We start from the raw sequence: 14,917 nt of genomic DNA, 5'->3' as shown, positions 1-14,917 counted from the left end.
TATTCCATTATTTTCTTTTTTCTTAAGTAACCTGAAAGTATAGACTATCCAGAACCATCCAATCTAATTTCTCTAACTCTACTTTTTACAGCTATCCAAGATAATAACATATTTCCAAAGACTTCTAATATGTCTGTATCTACCTCTGCAACTTACTATTGTGTTTTTATTTAACTCCAGACAGCAACTAAGTACCACACAGCCAATTGCTTACACATTTGCTCCGCTCCAAGGAGGGATGGGGCAGAGAATCAGAAGAATAAAAGTGAGAAAGTTTGTGGGTTGAAATAAAGACAGTTTAATGGGACACAAAAGGAAGAAAATAACAATAATGTTAATGATAACAATAATGATGAAATAATTATAATATACAAAACAAGTGATCACAACGCTCACCACTCACTGACACTTCACAAGCAGATGCACCAGATGCACAAGCCAGCTTTTCCCTCAGTTTATATACACTGAGCATGACATCATATGGTATAGAATTTGGCCAGTTTGAGTCATCTGTCCTGGATGTGTCACTCACAACTTCTTCTCTCCATCCAGCCTTCTTGCTGGCAGAGCAGGAGAAACTGAAAAATCCTTGACTTGGTATAACTACTACTTGGCAACAACTAAAACATCAGTGTGTTTTCAACATTATTGTCATACTAAATCCAAATCACATCACCTATTAGGAAGAAAATTAACTCTGTCCCTGCAAAAACCAGGACATACTGGAAAGATGACGTAAATGTAAAATACCTAAGTAATAGTCCTTTCTAAATTTTTGTAGCCATTTATTGTGTGCACAAAAACAAAAAGAAAATGCTTTTGTTATTTCATGCTATCAAAAGAAAACTAATGTAACTTGAAAAATCAGGGATTAATTCTATTCTATAACAGGAGATAATATAAAAAACCTGTTTATTTCTATTTAAAATAAAATAATTTTAAATTAAATGAAGTTTTACAAGACTAAGGAGATAATCTTGACCATCTTCCTGGCTCTAACTGTAACTACAGAAAACATTAGATGAGCTTAGCTATGTCTTTGTCTGGCTAAATCTTGAAAAATTTTAATGAAATGTCACAACTCATTCCAGTGTTTAAGTGCCTTCTTAGTTGTCTTTCAAATTTTTTCTCTAATGTCCAACCAGAACATCAAAAACTGCAATGCGTGATCAATCCTCATGTGATATCCCCAAAAGTCATACAACGTGTCCAAGAGCATTGTCCAAATGCGTCTTGAGCTCCATTACATTTGTGTTCAGGCAATATAGAAATTTGAGTTAATAGCGTAATAGCAATATAATAACAGGAGAAAGCTAATTGCAATTTGTATTAACACAGATAATAAAGAGTTTACTAAAAATCTAGCCTGTAGGACCCTTGAAATTCTTTATTTATCACACTTAAGAGCTATTAAAATTAATTGTGTTTGCAACTGTATTTAGAATCCATAGAAATCTCAATAAGATTTTTTTTAATGCTTAACTTATGCCAACATTACATTTTCAAATAATGCAAGCATGTTACTTCATTCAAACCTCTCAGCTCCCAAACATGCTACTCCAAAACTGTTTTACATTATACTTGAAATCTCTATAGTAGTTAAGTCAATATACTACCCACCATTAAAAAGTAAAAACACAAAACAAAACAAAAATAAAAAAAAAATCACCCAAACTAATTATGTCTTACTATTACATATTCAAATCTTGGCATCAGTCCTTTGAATAATTTGACACATATTTAAAGGGTTCCTATGGAACAACCACTAGAACATTATGGAATATTATGAAAGTGTTGACTATTTTCTATATTGATAGATATATGAGGGAAGAAAATACCTTCAAGTAGGACTGAGGATAAAATTGAAGTTCTGAGCATTTTAGAGATTTAACAAAAAATTCAAGCTTTTTAAAAAAATGCAAGTTTTTAAACCTATGACATTTGGCACCAGGATGTGGAGGAGAACAAGTTCTTGAACACAGCTCTCTTTTAGTTCATGGTCTATACAAAATATAAAAGTTTATTGGATTTTATTGGATCTTTAAGCTAAACAAGTACATGCAATGTTGGAAGGATGTCAGTTAACAATATGAATTTCAAGACATTACCTACTGCATTACCTTTGATATCAACATAATATCTTATTTTTCTAGAATTACCTTTGGTTGGAGGTAAATTTGTTTCTGCAGTAATATCACACCAAAAATAAACCCAAAAAACATGCTGCAAATTAGAGACCTGGAATATTCTTAAGCCACAAACACAAACAGTTGAATTTGTATAGAAATGTATCAAATGAATATTCTGTTTTAATATTTCACACAACACACATATACATATGTATATGTATACATATACAGGCCAGGCTTCAAAACGTCCTGTACTTTAGGGAATAACAAGAATTAAAGCAATTTCAGCTGGTTTCACATCACAGGTACATAACATTCTTTTGTTTTCTTTCAGTCAGTATAAATATGCATAATATGCAAGTAGAGACAAAAATTTTTAAGCTCAGTAGCTGCACAGCAAAAAGTATAATCTGGCCAAAAGTCCAGTATCTAAGCAGAACAGATGGGAATATTGTTTATAGGGGGTTAGTATTTTCAGCTTTCATTATTCAAACTATTTTATGAAAATAAGAGGCCACAAGTGGAACCAGTGCTCTTGAATTTTGCATTTGTTTCACAACTACCAACAAGCAAGAGCAACAGGAAAAGGAGACATTATGAAATTGGATTTTACTATATTTTTCCTGTTCAGAAAGTGGAGTCTAAAGCAATGTAGAATTCATCACCTTTAGTCCTGAAGATCTATAGTGCATGAAAGCTTTGCAACTCTGATTTTGTAGTTTAAGCCAAGAATAGAAGACATGTAAGTAGCACTTTGGAAAGATTTGTTTTCTTGAAAGATGAGTGTTTAATTTGACAGCTGCTCTCTTAAGCATTCAATCAGTTAGATCAAAGCCACATTTTTTTGCAGACAGAAGACAGAAACTTTTATTCTTAAGATAGCTCTCCTATTGCAGAAATGAGAATTGAGAAGAAAATACAAAAAACAGGTTAAGAGCTTTTAATCATACATACATACATAACCATAATGATACACTTGAGGTTTATCACACAGTCATAACCATACAGGGGTAAGTACAGGTAGTGTCACTCAAGCTGAGAACTTCAGTTTTTATAGCAACTGTAGATGACATGCTCACATTTTTCCTCCCATTATGCTCAGTGCATGGGTAGGGTTGATCAATAGCGTCTCTAGTTCCTGTATTTGATATGCTTTGCATATCAGAGGTGGCTTGCCTATCCAGAGGGACTCAAGATCAGAGGCCACCATGAATAAGACATTAAACAGCCATTAAAGGAACCACTGATGATGTTTATATAGAAATGCTCTAGGTACGCTTTTTGCCTTAAAGAGGAGGAAGTATTTTCTAGAGTTGATAGGAAGGATAACTGTACGGAAAGCCAAACTATTCAACAGATTAAAGTTGTAAGAGGAAAACAATGTCTCAAAGTTAGTATGCTGGGACTGTAGAGAGGCCAAGGAATAACAACATTTTTCTAGACAACTTATATTTGCAGAACCCCATCAAAAGAATGATGCAAATGTAACTGATCCACCATATCCTGTATTGTCACTAGTCACACAAACAAATTAACAGATACATTTAAAGATAACTAGGTATAAAAATATTCTATTCTTTCCATATAGGACTGGAATTTCTGCCTCTTCAGGACTCATTATTGTTGAGGTTTATGAATTTGACTCTCTTCTATGCTGTCTTTAATGTAAAGCATAACTCCACTGCCAGCAAGGTGTAGTCTGTGCTCCCTGTACACTTTGTAAGCATGCACTGCAGTTCCTCTACCCTTCTTCCACTAAGTTTATGTTAAGCCTAACAGGTCACCTAGGGCCACCTTCACTCAGTGCTGTCCACCCTGTTTGCCCATCTTATTTCTTTAGTTTTAAAACCTTTTGTCTTCCCTTATGACTCAGATTAAGTTCATCTCTTCTGGACAGATGTTCCTGGAGCCTCCTGTGAAGTTTCTCTAATGCATAATAATAACTTTAAATGTATTAGCTACTTCAGCACCTGCATTTCTTTGCTGTCAGCCATTAATAAATATTATTTATGTGCTCAATAAAAGCAAAATTCTCATCTATTTCATTTAACATGACATTTTTATAGGCAAATAAAACCAGTAACTCCCAATAATTCTTTCATCTTTTAAAATTACTTGATCAACATGTTCTTGGACTCTTCACTACAGTTATGTAAGATCTATTTCAAATTATGTTCACAAATCTAGGAATACCAAGTTTGGTTGTGGAGGGTTTTTTTGGGGTCTTTTGGGTTTCTTTTGGTTTTGTTTTTGGTTTTTTGTTGCTGCTGTTTGCTTGCTTGCTTTTATCTTCTATCAATCTCTAAACACTCTAGATTTCCTCCATACTATCATATAATTTTTTTCTCAACCTAAATAACTAGGAAAAATATTACCAGTAAATTATTTTTTCTTTCTAGTAGATAAACTGAGTTACTTGCTGAACATTTGTTCAAAAGGCAGTAAATGTCTTACTGCATATTTCAAGTCTAAAATTCAGAAACTACAGACATAAAAGTTCATAAGGAAGAACTGTAACTGGAAAGATCAAAACCCAGTGAGATGGAATAATTTATTTCATCTTTTCCTAGGCTAAGGAATAAAGAGGAATAAAACACACCAATATTTATAAAAGTATTCAAGTAAAAAAAAAAACAGGAGAAGAAAATTCAAAACAAGACTGAGCCATTTATGTCTAATTCCTGCTCCCATCTGAGGTTCAGGCAACCTCTTTTTATACATAAAAGCATTCAGCTTTATTTAAATTAATAAACAGGCCCCATATCTAAGGTAGGAGATTTTCCCTTGGCAAAACTCGAATTGACTTCTTGGGGGCCAGGATTGTAATTAAGAACTTCAATTTACAGTATGCATATGTAAGCCACTTCATCAGTTATTCTGACTTCTCTTAACAGATTACAGATGCACAGAAAGATGACCCTTACTTCAGATTACTTAATTATACTTCCCCTAAAATAATTAACAAATTTCCTACCAAGAGTTTTGAGGTATTTTGACTTGTTTGAAAAAAAGAGTTGATGTGGGTTCAGAACACAAAGGAAACCTCAGACACCAAATTCTTAAAGCAAGAACATTTCTAGTTTCTGTAGGCTTCAATATTCCATTCCAGAATTCTACACAGCCCCCACACCCTGAGGATGCACACCATCCTCAGTGAGAGGGTGGGAGACCTCCTATGTCCAGTCCCAAATTACACCATAATCCACACTGCTTCTTACATCAGAAGTCAAATTTCAATGTGCCTGATGTAGCACAGCAATACTTCCTGCTCTGGGAATCCACACAGAGCACAGCTAATTTACAGACAAGGGAAAAACTTAGTCTGAGCAAGGGCTTCTGAAGGGCCACAGGGAAAGCAGCACAGTACTTACCAATGCTTGAGACACAGCTGCTGCAGACACCATAAGAAGGATCAAAATTGTTTCACTCATCATGTAAGAACTGATGAGTGATTTTGAGTTTTTGCTCATCCATGATGCAATTTGTGACATACTATTCTTCATGTATTATTACTCAAATTGGCAATATGGTTCTTGGCTGCCTTGTACATAGGAGTTTGGCTTTCTGAGTCAATAATAGGTACCATTTCTTGAGGCCAGTAAAGCATTTATTGAAATGAAATGTCCAAAACTTGCTACAGTGTGCCACACAGCGATTCAGCACCAGTGATGTTGATTGAATAAGCTACAAAAATATGTTTATGTCTGATACTCATATGTTGCCATCCCCCATTTAATGCACTTAGTGCAAAACTTGGCAACCAATAGTATGACTTCATGTGCCAATTATGCCTGTATTCAAAGAAACAGGTTTCTAATTTACCTTAATTAGAGGTACCATGCTAATCACCTCAAGCTATTTCAATCTTATTTCTGTCACAGATAAAATAATTTCTATTCCTATATCTCATTACCCCTGCTAATTCTTCTTTGGCGTCCATTTTCTTTCCTTTACATCAATAAGAAATTAAAAACATGCCATAAACATTTCCTCTGCTTTTAGGTAAAATCATGCCATAAATTACCAATGCACATATATATGGGCATTTCTACATGAATTCATATCCATACACATACATACAGTTTATTGTTACTTTCCTCAAACTTTAAAAGTTGGTTATGTATTGGTTGTGCTTCAGATAAAAAGTACTTCAGTCTTTCTTACTGAACCCAAAAGGTTCAGAAATATGCATTTAAATAAGAGTGCTATGTTAACATTATTATCTCTTTATAAATACACATCAATTTACATATAAAAATACACAACACCATTTAAAATACAGCTGGCTTGCCTCAGGATATTACACTGAGGAAGCTTATAATGTCTTACTTCACTTGTTCACATACATAAAAACTGTAGAAGAAATAAACTTGTTCATTGTTAGACTAATCCAACCTAAATTTTTACAATTTGTTATAAATTTAGAATATCTAAACAGCCTGTAAGCATTCGTATCTGGAATTTATTTCTTTTGAGAGTTCATACTCAGTCAGCACTTTGTTTTCTGATAAAAAAGCTGAACAGCTTCAATGTTCCTGGATGAAGCCATGCTCCAACTGGAATTGAAAGGAAAGTCACCAGCAACTACAAAGAGATGGAAAGGATTTCTAGGGTTTTGTGGTTTATACCACCAACAAAGATTATGACTCCTGCTTTAGGTATTCATCTTGACTGCTTCATCTGTTTTGTAGCCATAAAAAGAGACTCATGGAGCGTTAAAATCCTGTGGAGATTGAGATTTGAAATAGGAATGCCACAAAAATATTTTCAATTGTAAGAATAAAAAAAGACTAAGGAGCAGATTCTCATTCCTAACCAGATTTAAAACTGGATAATTCTACTGGTTTCCATGTTGTAACTCCACTTTTTCATTGCTTTGACTAATGTCATAGTGAGTTACATCTCAGCTGTAAATGGTCCTTCTACCAAAAAATTTCACTATGGAATTAATTCTTTAGATCTTCACCTCAGCTGTCCATAAAACAGCATTAGAAAAGTATGCACCTCAAAAAGGAATTCAGATCAGCACACAGAGTAGGAAGGCATTGCCAACAGAGACAACTGAGGAACAATGAAATCTCAGGAATGTCTTAACTTCCATCCTTTCCCAGGGTTTGGCTCTTTATGCAGGATAAGGCAGTGGGAAGATCACTTCACTCAGGATTCATGGTCTAGAACACATTCCTGAAAATTGTTTTTATGGTCTGCATTGCTGTATTACTGCAATTCATATGGGATTTTTTTTCCTTTTCACTTCTGAATGTTTTATTTAATATCCACTTCACAGTTACACATATTTGTGTGTGTCTGTGTATGTTTATACATTTCAAACAGCTGCCACTTTTAGACCAGGACATGCATGTTTTTGGGTACTACCAAAGAACTTATGCTGCATGAGAGGACCTGACACTAGGAAGGGAAGCTCCAGTTTAGGTTATGGCATGTGGCTGCAGTTATATGCAGGAGTTGGCAGTGTCATTCATCTCCAGATGAACTAAACAATAACTTGCACTGAAATTCACCACAACATAAGCACAGGATATGGAATGAAAAGAGTATTCTAGATCAAGAAACATTTATCTGTTTCATATATGATCAAGATCCATTCTACGATCAAAAGTCTTTCTATCTCTAAACTTCCAACTAGAAGTCTGTTCCAGGTCCTCACTCATTGATTACTAGGCAGGAAACTAGGAAAGATATTTTAAGTTTTTCCATGGTTGTTGTTTCTCAGGAATACTTTTTGAAAGTTTCATGCATGGACTATTGAATTCTACTGAGAATTCCATATTATTTCAGGATTTTGGGCAATTCTCTCTTCGCCATAGTTCTCTATCTCAAGTTCTGTGCAGCAGACACAAATTTGCACAATCAGGAGACATTTGCTAATCTGGCTGCTTATTTTTTCAGCCACATACACACTTTTAATGTGGGTCATTGTAATAAAATGGTTGTCATAATTACAGCTTATTGAAGGCCGTCTTGCAGTCAGATTGCTGTCCATTGGCCTTGAGAGATTCCACTGGAAGATATCCACTGGATATCTTCCACTCTGGAAGATATCCACTGGATATCTTCCACTCTGGAAGATATCCAAAAGCTGACTGGACATGGGTCTGAACAACCTGCTGCAGGTGGCCCAGCTTGAGCAGAGGGATTGGACTGGATGACCTCCAGCAGTCTCTTTCAATTTCAATCTTTCTGTGATTTTGTGATATTAGACTGGTGAAGCAGGGATCTGAAGATACTGCATGATGAAAAACAACAAAGAGCACTGTGCAGTTATTTGGTTCTCATTATATGAGAAAAAAAAGTGGCAGGACTAGCCAAACTTACGTAGATTAAAGCAAAATCCAATTAATTAAAAATATGTATAATTAGTGGTACTTTTAATACATTTTTAATGTAGAAAACACTTGTACTCTATGCTTACAATAGCAACTTTTGAAAGTCTGAAAAGACGCTTGGAACTCACATGGCTGGATAAATGATCAGGAATGTTTTCCAGATCATTTGTTTTAATGATGGGTTTGAAACAAATGCTATCTCAGACATTCTTCAAAAGCCTGCCATAATCTCTGAGGCTACTAATGTTTGCATGCCATCGACATTAAATTACAATCATGTCTCTTCACTCAGTAACTAAAAAAACTGAGGAAAACATGAAAAAGCGTTTTTACTAGCATCCCACTCAGGTGTATAATTACAAATTCCACTTAAAAATCTGGACATTAGCTCACAGGAAAATGCACTAAAATCCAAATTTCTTTCACGCAAACCTAGCCACACAAGCATAATCAGGCTTTCCTCTTCAACGAAGTGGTTTTACACCCCTAATTATCCTTGGATTTTTCTTTTTAAAACTGAATTTTGTATCAGAATTTAACAGCCTCACATTTCTTCTTTTATTATTCCACACTCTATTGTGTGTGCTCAGAGTGTACTCTGAGGTTTTTTTACCAAAATCCAGATATTCCCATGGAATTTCCATATTTAAAATAGTCACTTCATTTGGAAATGATCAAAAGACAAACAATTATAAAAAGAGTAAGCCTTTTGTATGGAAGTATTTCTATTATTTCTTACATTCAACATTTTCAAAACAAAATGGAAAAGTAAAAGGAAATTCTCAATATGATTCATCCTGAACAGTGTTGTTTCTATCCCCCCAAGATATTGACAAAATATCTCCAAGTGGCATAAATTGTGTTACAAAAGTTTTGAGAAAGAACAACTTGTTTTTTTTGTTTTTTAAATTAGGTGTTAAGTACTGATCACAGAGGTCCGAAGCAGCATAATGAAGTCATTTGTACCTGGAAGATCTAGATCCAGTTTAAAGTAACTGCTGGTGGATGTATTTCTTCAGACTACCTACATATACAGTTTAAATTATCACCATAGTTTAAAATATTTTGAAATAAAATGTATCAGATTAGTTGCTAAAAGAAAAAGGTATAAAACCAGACATAGCATTAAAACATTTAGCTAAATTACCACAGTGGCTGGTGGTATCCTAATTTTTGCTTGACTTTAGTTTACTTCTGGGTTAAAAATTTAAATAAAGAAAATAAAAAAATTATTAGTTACAAATCCTATTATATGCTTATAAAAAATTACTACTGAGATGTAGTGAGTTTATTTAAACGCCACCAATGTAATTTTTAAAGATCATTAAATTAATGGAAATGCTAAAAACCCTCTGTTCTGCCCTACCCTAAAAATTATAGTATGATCTTTTTATGTAAGGTAAATTCTCTAAAGCCTCTTAATATTTACCAATGATATCTGGGACATGTATTCTGAAACTTATTAAAGCAAAAATATGGTGATTAAATAAAAATAATTCAAGATGTCTATTAATCTTGTCTAAAATAGTAGAAAGATTAAATTTGTCTTTGCATCTTCTATAAACATATGTATGAAAAAAAGTTTAACCTAAGATTAAAATTCAACCTTATACATGAACTGCAGAATTGTACCCTCCTAATCACAGTAATAGAAATGCAATATCACAAAAGATCATTGCACTAGTATTATATTATCAATTTCCCAATGAAACAGATTCCACTTTGTCAAAAATACTTCTGGAAGCAACTATTGAAAGTAATTCTTAAGAACTTTGAAGACGAGAAGCCAAATGTGTTTTCCATATATAATGAAGTAGAGTTGCTGGCAGACAAAAACCATAAAACATAATGAGATGTCACCACCAGAAGAAAGTACCTTCCCACTCCTCAGTGACACATTACAACTGTCTGTACATGCAAGAGACCGTGAGACTCATTAGCAGCAGTGTGAGGGCGCCTTTACAGCCACCACAGGCTCTATTCTGAGAGTCATGGTCTATTGTCACTTGGAATCTAACACATTAAAAAGCACTGGTAAATCCTAAATCTGAGTGCCTTCCTGCCCTAAAACGGGGAAAGCCCTCTTGTCAAATAGTGGAAGATGATTTGCTACAGTGCAGACAGCTAAAAGGCATTTAAACGTCTCTACAGCAGGATCAACTGCATGACATGCATTTTCCATTCATGATGGAAAATCATTTTGAGGAGAAGGCAATAATGCATTTCACTTTTGCCATTCAGCAGATGGTTATTCTAAAATTTTTCAAATAGCCTTAATATTTTGAGATCATAATTGTTGACATTAGTAATTACAAGAAGTAGACCAAGAGGCAAAGTTTTAATGGCAAAAAAGGACTCAACTGTGGACATATAAATGTAGATGACTCTTGCTAAATGGAACTTCTCAGAGAGAATGAAAGACCTGGTATACCACTCAGGATATCACAATAGAGAAAGAGGGAGTATTTACATGTGTTATATAGGTAAGATATTTCTGAAAGTATTGTTTTCTTGAACTTATAACTATATTCCAAGATACATAATATAATACAGAATATGAAAAAAATCTCTAGTCCTGTTGCAATCATATTTAATTTTATAAAGAAATTTTTAAGATTATTGAAATCTTGTGCAGATTCACTTTTAAATATTTTAAGTCCATATTTTAAGTCTTCATGACTAAGACTTAAATATGCCTCTTCAATAGTTTCCTATTCCTGGGAAAAATATTTGATGATAGTGTACGTATTTCTTTACCTTGCACTTTTATAAAGAGTATGTCATCGCATCTGGAATACTCTTCACTTCTCCACCAACAGATGCAAGCAACAATAGAGAGAAAATGTGAACTGATTTCACTTTGCACTTTCCATATTAACTTTATTAAATTAGAAGGTTTACTCTTTCTGGTAGCTAAAATAAACTTGTCAAAGGTGCAATTTTAAGATTCCTCACCACTGCAATTTTATAATGCAACAGTAGGCTCTACATGTGGAATTATTTCTTTCATAATACAAAGATTATTTATAAACAATTATTTAGTGTTGCTTGCTGCCATTTCGGAAATGAGAATTCTATCTTAAGTTCCTACAAATGATAAAATTTGCTTTTCATCAGTTCCTCATTAACCTGGTATCTTTTGGACAGCACATATATCAAAATGAAAAGTTGAAATGAAAAAATTTTTGTAAAAATGAAAAACATTATTTTTTAGTATGTCATTGGCAAGTATGCAGATTCCTATTTATATTTTTTACTATAATCCTATAAAATATGAAAGGTTTTAAATATGCACCTTTATAAATATTCCCTTTAGTAGCAAGTCACACAGAGAACACATTTTCAACCATCTAATTTCCAGAGCACTGAATATTTACCAATTTCTGTTAAATATTAAAAATTGCAAATATGGAAAAATATTCTGCAGGAAAAAATGCAACACCAAAATGCAATTTGGAACAAAATAAATTACTAAAGTAACATACACTCACAAAACACTCAGAACAGTAACAGAAGACTAACCAGAATTAGTTTCCCGAAACTTTTTGAGCTCACAAAGGAAAAGCAGTAGAGAAACTAGTTTAATAGCTTTCTTAAAACGTGTTTTTCCTAAGTACCTGATTTATGCAGCCAAATAAGAACTTTAAATGTAGCAAGTCAAGCAAAAACCTCATTTAGCGTTCTCTACCTCAAATATACATTTGCATTAAGTAACCCAGGGGGTGGTTAGACTGTATACATTAAATTTAACCAATTTTTTAAAACAACTGTAAATATTTTAAGGAGAAGTCTGCTATTTATATCATCATAGAAACAAAAATTAAGAACTTGAAGGTATGAAATTTAGGGTTATCCTTCAGTCAACAGAGAAACAAGGCAGGTTCATAGAGTTTAGCATAGAGCCACACAGTCTTACTTATGTGAGCTCATAAGCAATGTAGCCATGTTAGTTTGGTGTGACCTTCCAGGGAGTTAGTAAAGTTGACAAGAGGCATTAGCTCATCTACAGAATAAAAGTTTAACTGCCCCACCCAGACCACAAGCTGGCTTGTTAGAACTCCACAGATGAGTCTAAGCCTATTGTGACTAGAGCAAGGCTGGATCCTTTGTGCACACCTACATAAATATCACAGAGCCATACAATCACAGAATGGGTCAGGCTGGAAGGGATCACAGGGGGTCCAAGCTCCCTGCTTAAGCAGGGTCATCCTGGAGCACATGGCACAGGATTGTGTCCAGATGGTTCTTGAACAACTCAAGTGAGGGAGACTCCACAACCTCTCTGCACAATCTGCTCCAGTGCTTGGTCACTTGCACGGTGAAGAAGTTCTTCCTCATATTCAGGTGGAATTTCCTGTGTATTAGTTTCTGACCATTGCCTCTTTATTGTTGGTTGGCACCAGAAGCAGAGCCTAGTTCCATCCTTTTGGCACCCTCCCTTCAGATACTTACTGCTGATGAGGTCCCCTCTCAGTCGTGTCTTCTCAAGGCTGAACAGGCCCAGGTCCCTCAGCCTTTCCTCATAAGTGGATGCTCCAATCCTTTATCATCTCCGTAGTCCTCTGCTGCATCTGCTCCAGGAGCTCCATGTCTCTCCTGCCCTGAGGAGCCCAGAACAGGACACAGCACTCCAGACGCAGCCTCTCCAGGGCTGAGTAGAGGGGCAGGATCGACCTGCTGGCAATGCTCTTCCTAATGCACCCCAGGACAGCACTGGCCTTCTTGGCCACACGGCACTGCTGGCTCGGGGACAGCCTGTTTGCACCAGAAGCCCCAGGCCCTTCCCCACAGAGCTGCTTCCCCGCCGGCTGGCCCAGCCTGTGCTGGCGCCCGTGGTTACGCCTCTCCAGGTGCAGCACCCTGCCCTTGCCTTTGTTTAATTTCTGAAGGTTCGTCTCTGCCCATCCTTCCAGCCTGTTGAGGTCCTTTTGAAGGTCTACACAGCCCTTTGGGGTATTGGTCACTCCTCCCAACTTTGTGTCATCAGCAAACCTGATGAGGAGGCATCTGCCCCTCCATCCAAGTCATTAATCCAAGACTGGGCCCAGTATTGAATCTTGGAGGACACCAAGTGACAGGCCTTCAGCTACAGCCTGTGCTGGTGATAATGATACTCTGGGATTTGCCATTCAGCCAGTTCTCAATCCACCTCATCTAGGCCACAATTTCCGAGTTTGCTTACAAGGATGTTGTTAGACACGTATCAAAAACCTTGCTGAAGTCAAGGCAGACAATATCTACCACCGTTCTCCACTCATACATCCAGGTAGGTGTTTAATCACAGAATCAGATGTAGGTCAAGCATGATCTAGCTTTAACAAATCCATGCTGACTGCTTGTCATTCATGTGAGCAGAGATGGCCTCCAGAATGAGACATTTCATCACCTTTTCAGGGATTGAGCTGAGGTTGACTGGCTGGTACTTCCCTGGGTTCTCCTTTTTCCTGTTTTTGAAGACTTAGGTGATGCTTTCTTCCACTCCTCAGGCAGCTCTCCTGATCTCCATGACCTTTCAAAGATTCTTGTTGAGTAGCCTTGCTATGGTGTTCACCTGCTCCCTCAGCACTTGTGGATGCATCCTGCCAGGCCTGTGGACTTGAGGATGTTAAGTTTACCTAGGTGTTCTCTAATCCAATCCTCCTCGATCAAGAAGTCTTCCAACATTCCTTTACCCTGAACTCCTGAGTCAGGAGGGATGGGATTGGGGTGTCTCACCCTACTCTAGTATTGAGGATTAAGGGAAGTCATATATCAGAAATTTTAAAGTGGAGTAGTCTGCACACATGTGTCATCAAGCATCAAAGACTAGAGATATCCATGAGGTTTCCCTGTGCCACTATCTGAACCTAAAAGAAAAGAGGAAGAGAGGGACCCACCTTCTTGGTTACAAACCAGACTTTTCCCTTTGAACAAGGGCCAAAGAGAAGGAATGCAGCTATGAATACAGATAACAATTTCCTAAGAATTTCCCTCCCACCATCCCTCTGGTTTTTGAGGAAATAGTCTTTTAAACCAGGAGATTATCACTGCATACTCATCCTCTGGATGGCCTCAGGCCTTATCATTCCTAGCCTATTCAATTAGACAAATACAGTGATATTAGAACATATTCACTTTAGTAGTTGCATAATTTTCTATAAAAGCACCTATCTTCAGACTGTATATACACACATCACTAGCTTAGACACACTTCCAGAATTTACTTAGGAGTCCCTTTGGATTGAGCTGGCATCTTGCTGCTGAAAATTCTCTCCAGCACCTTCACAGAAGATATGCACAAAGCTGGCCCTACTTTGGAGAGGAATATAGTGACAGCCTCAAGATTAATCATATCAGGAAAAGCAAATAACATGCAGCAGATCTTTTTAAAAAACCTGAATCTATGTCTTTTTCCAGGGAAGACAGTGATTACCAAAAGGTCATTTTTATTAAAAGAAGTTA

At 36.0% G+C, this 14,917-nt stretch overlaps 1 protein-coding gene across 4 annotated transcripts in view; it reads right to left on the bottom strand.

Moving 5' to 3' along the window:
* The window catches only part of WDR27 (WD repeat domain 27), a 103,132-nt gene that overhangs the window by 13,957 nt on the left and 74,258 nt on the right, over positions 1-14,917 (bottom strand). The window lies entirely within an intron of this gene.

This window comes from Lonchura striata, chromosome 3 (assembly GCF_050655825.1).
Source record: "Lonchura striata isolate lonStrDom1 chromosome 3, ASM5065582v1, whole genome shotgun sequence".
Taxonomy (NCBI): Eukaryota; Metazoa; Chordata; class Aves; order Passeriformes; family Estrildidae; genus Lonchura; species Lonchura striata.
This window is presented reverse-complemented; position numbering and strand designations above follow the sequence as displayed.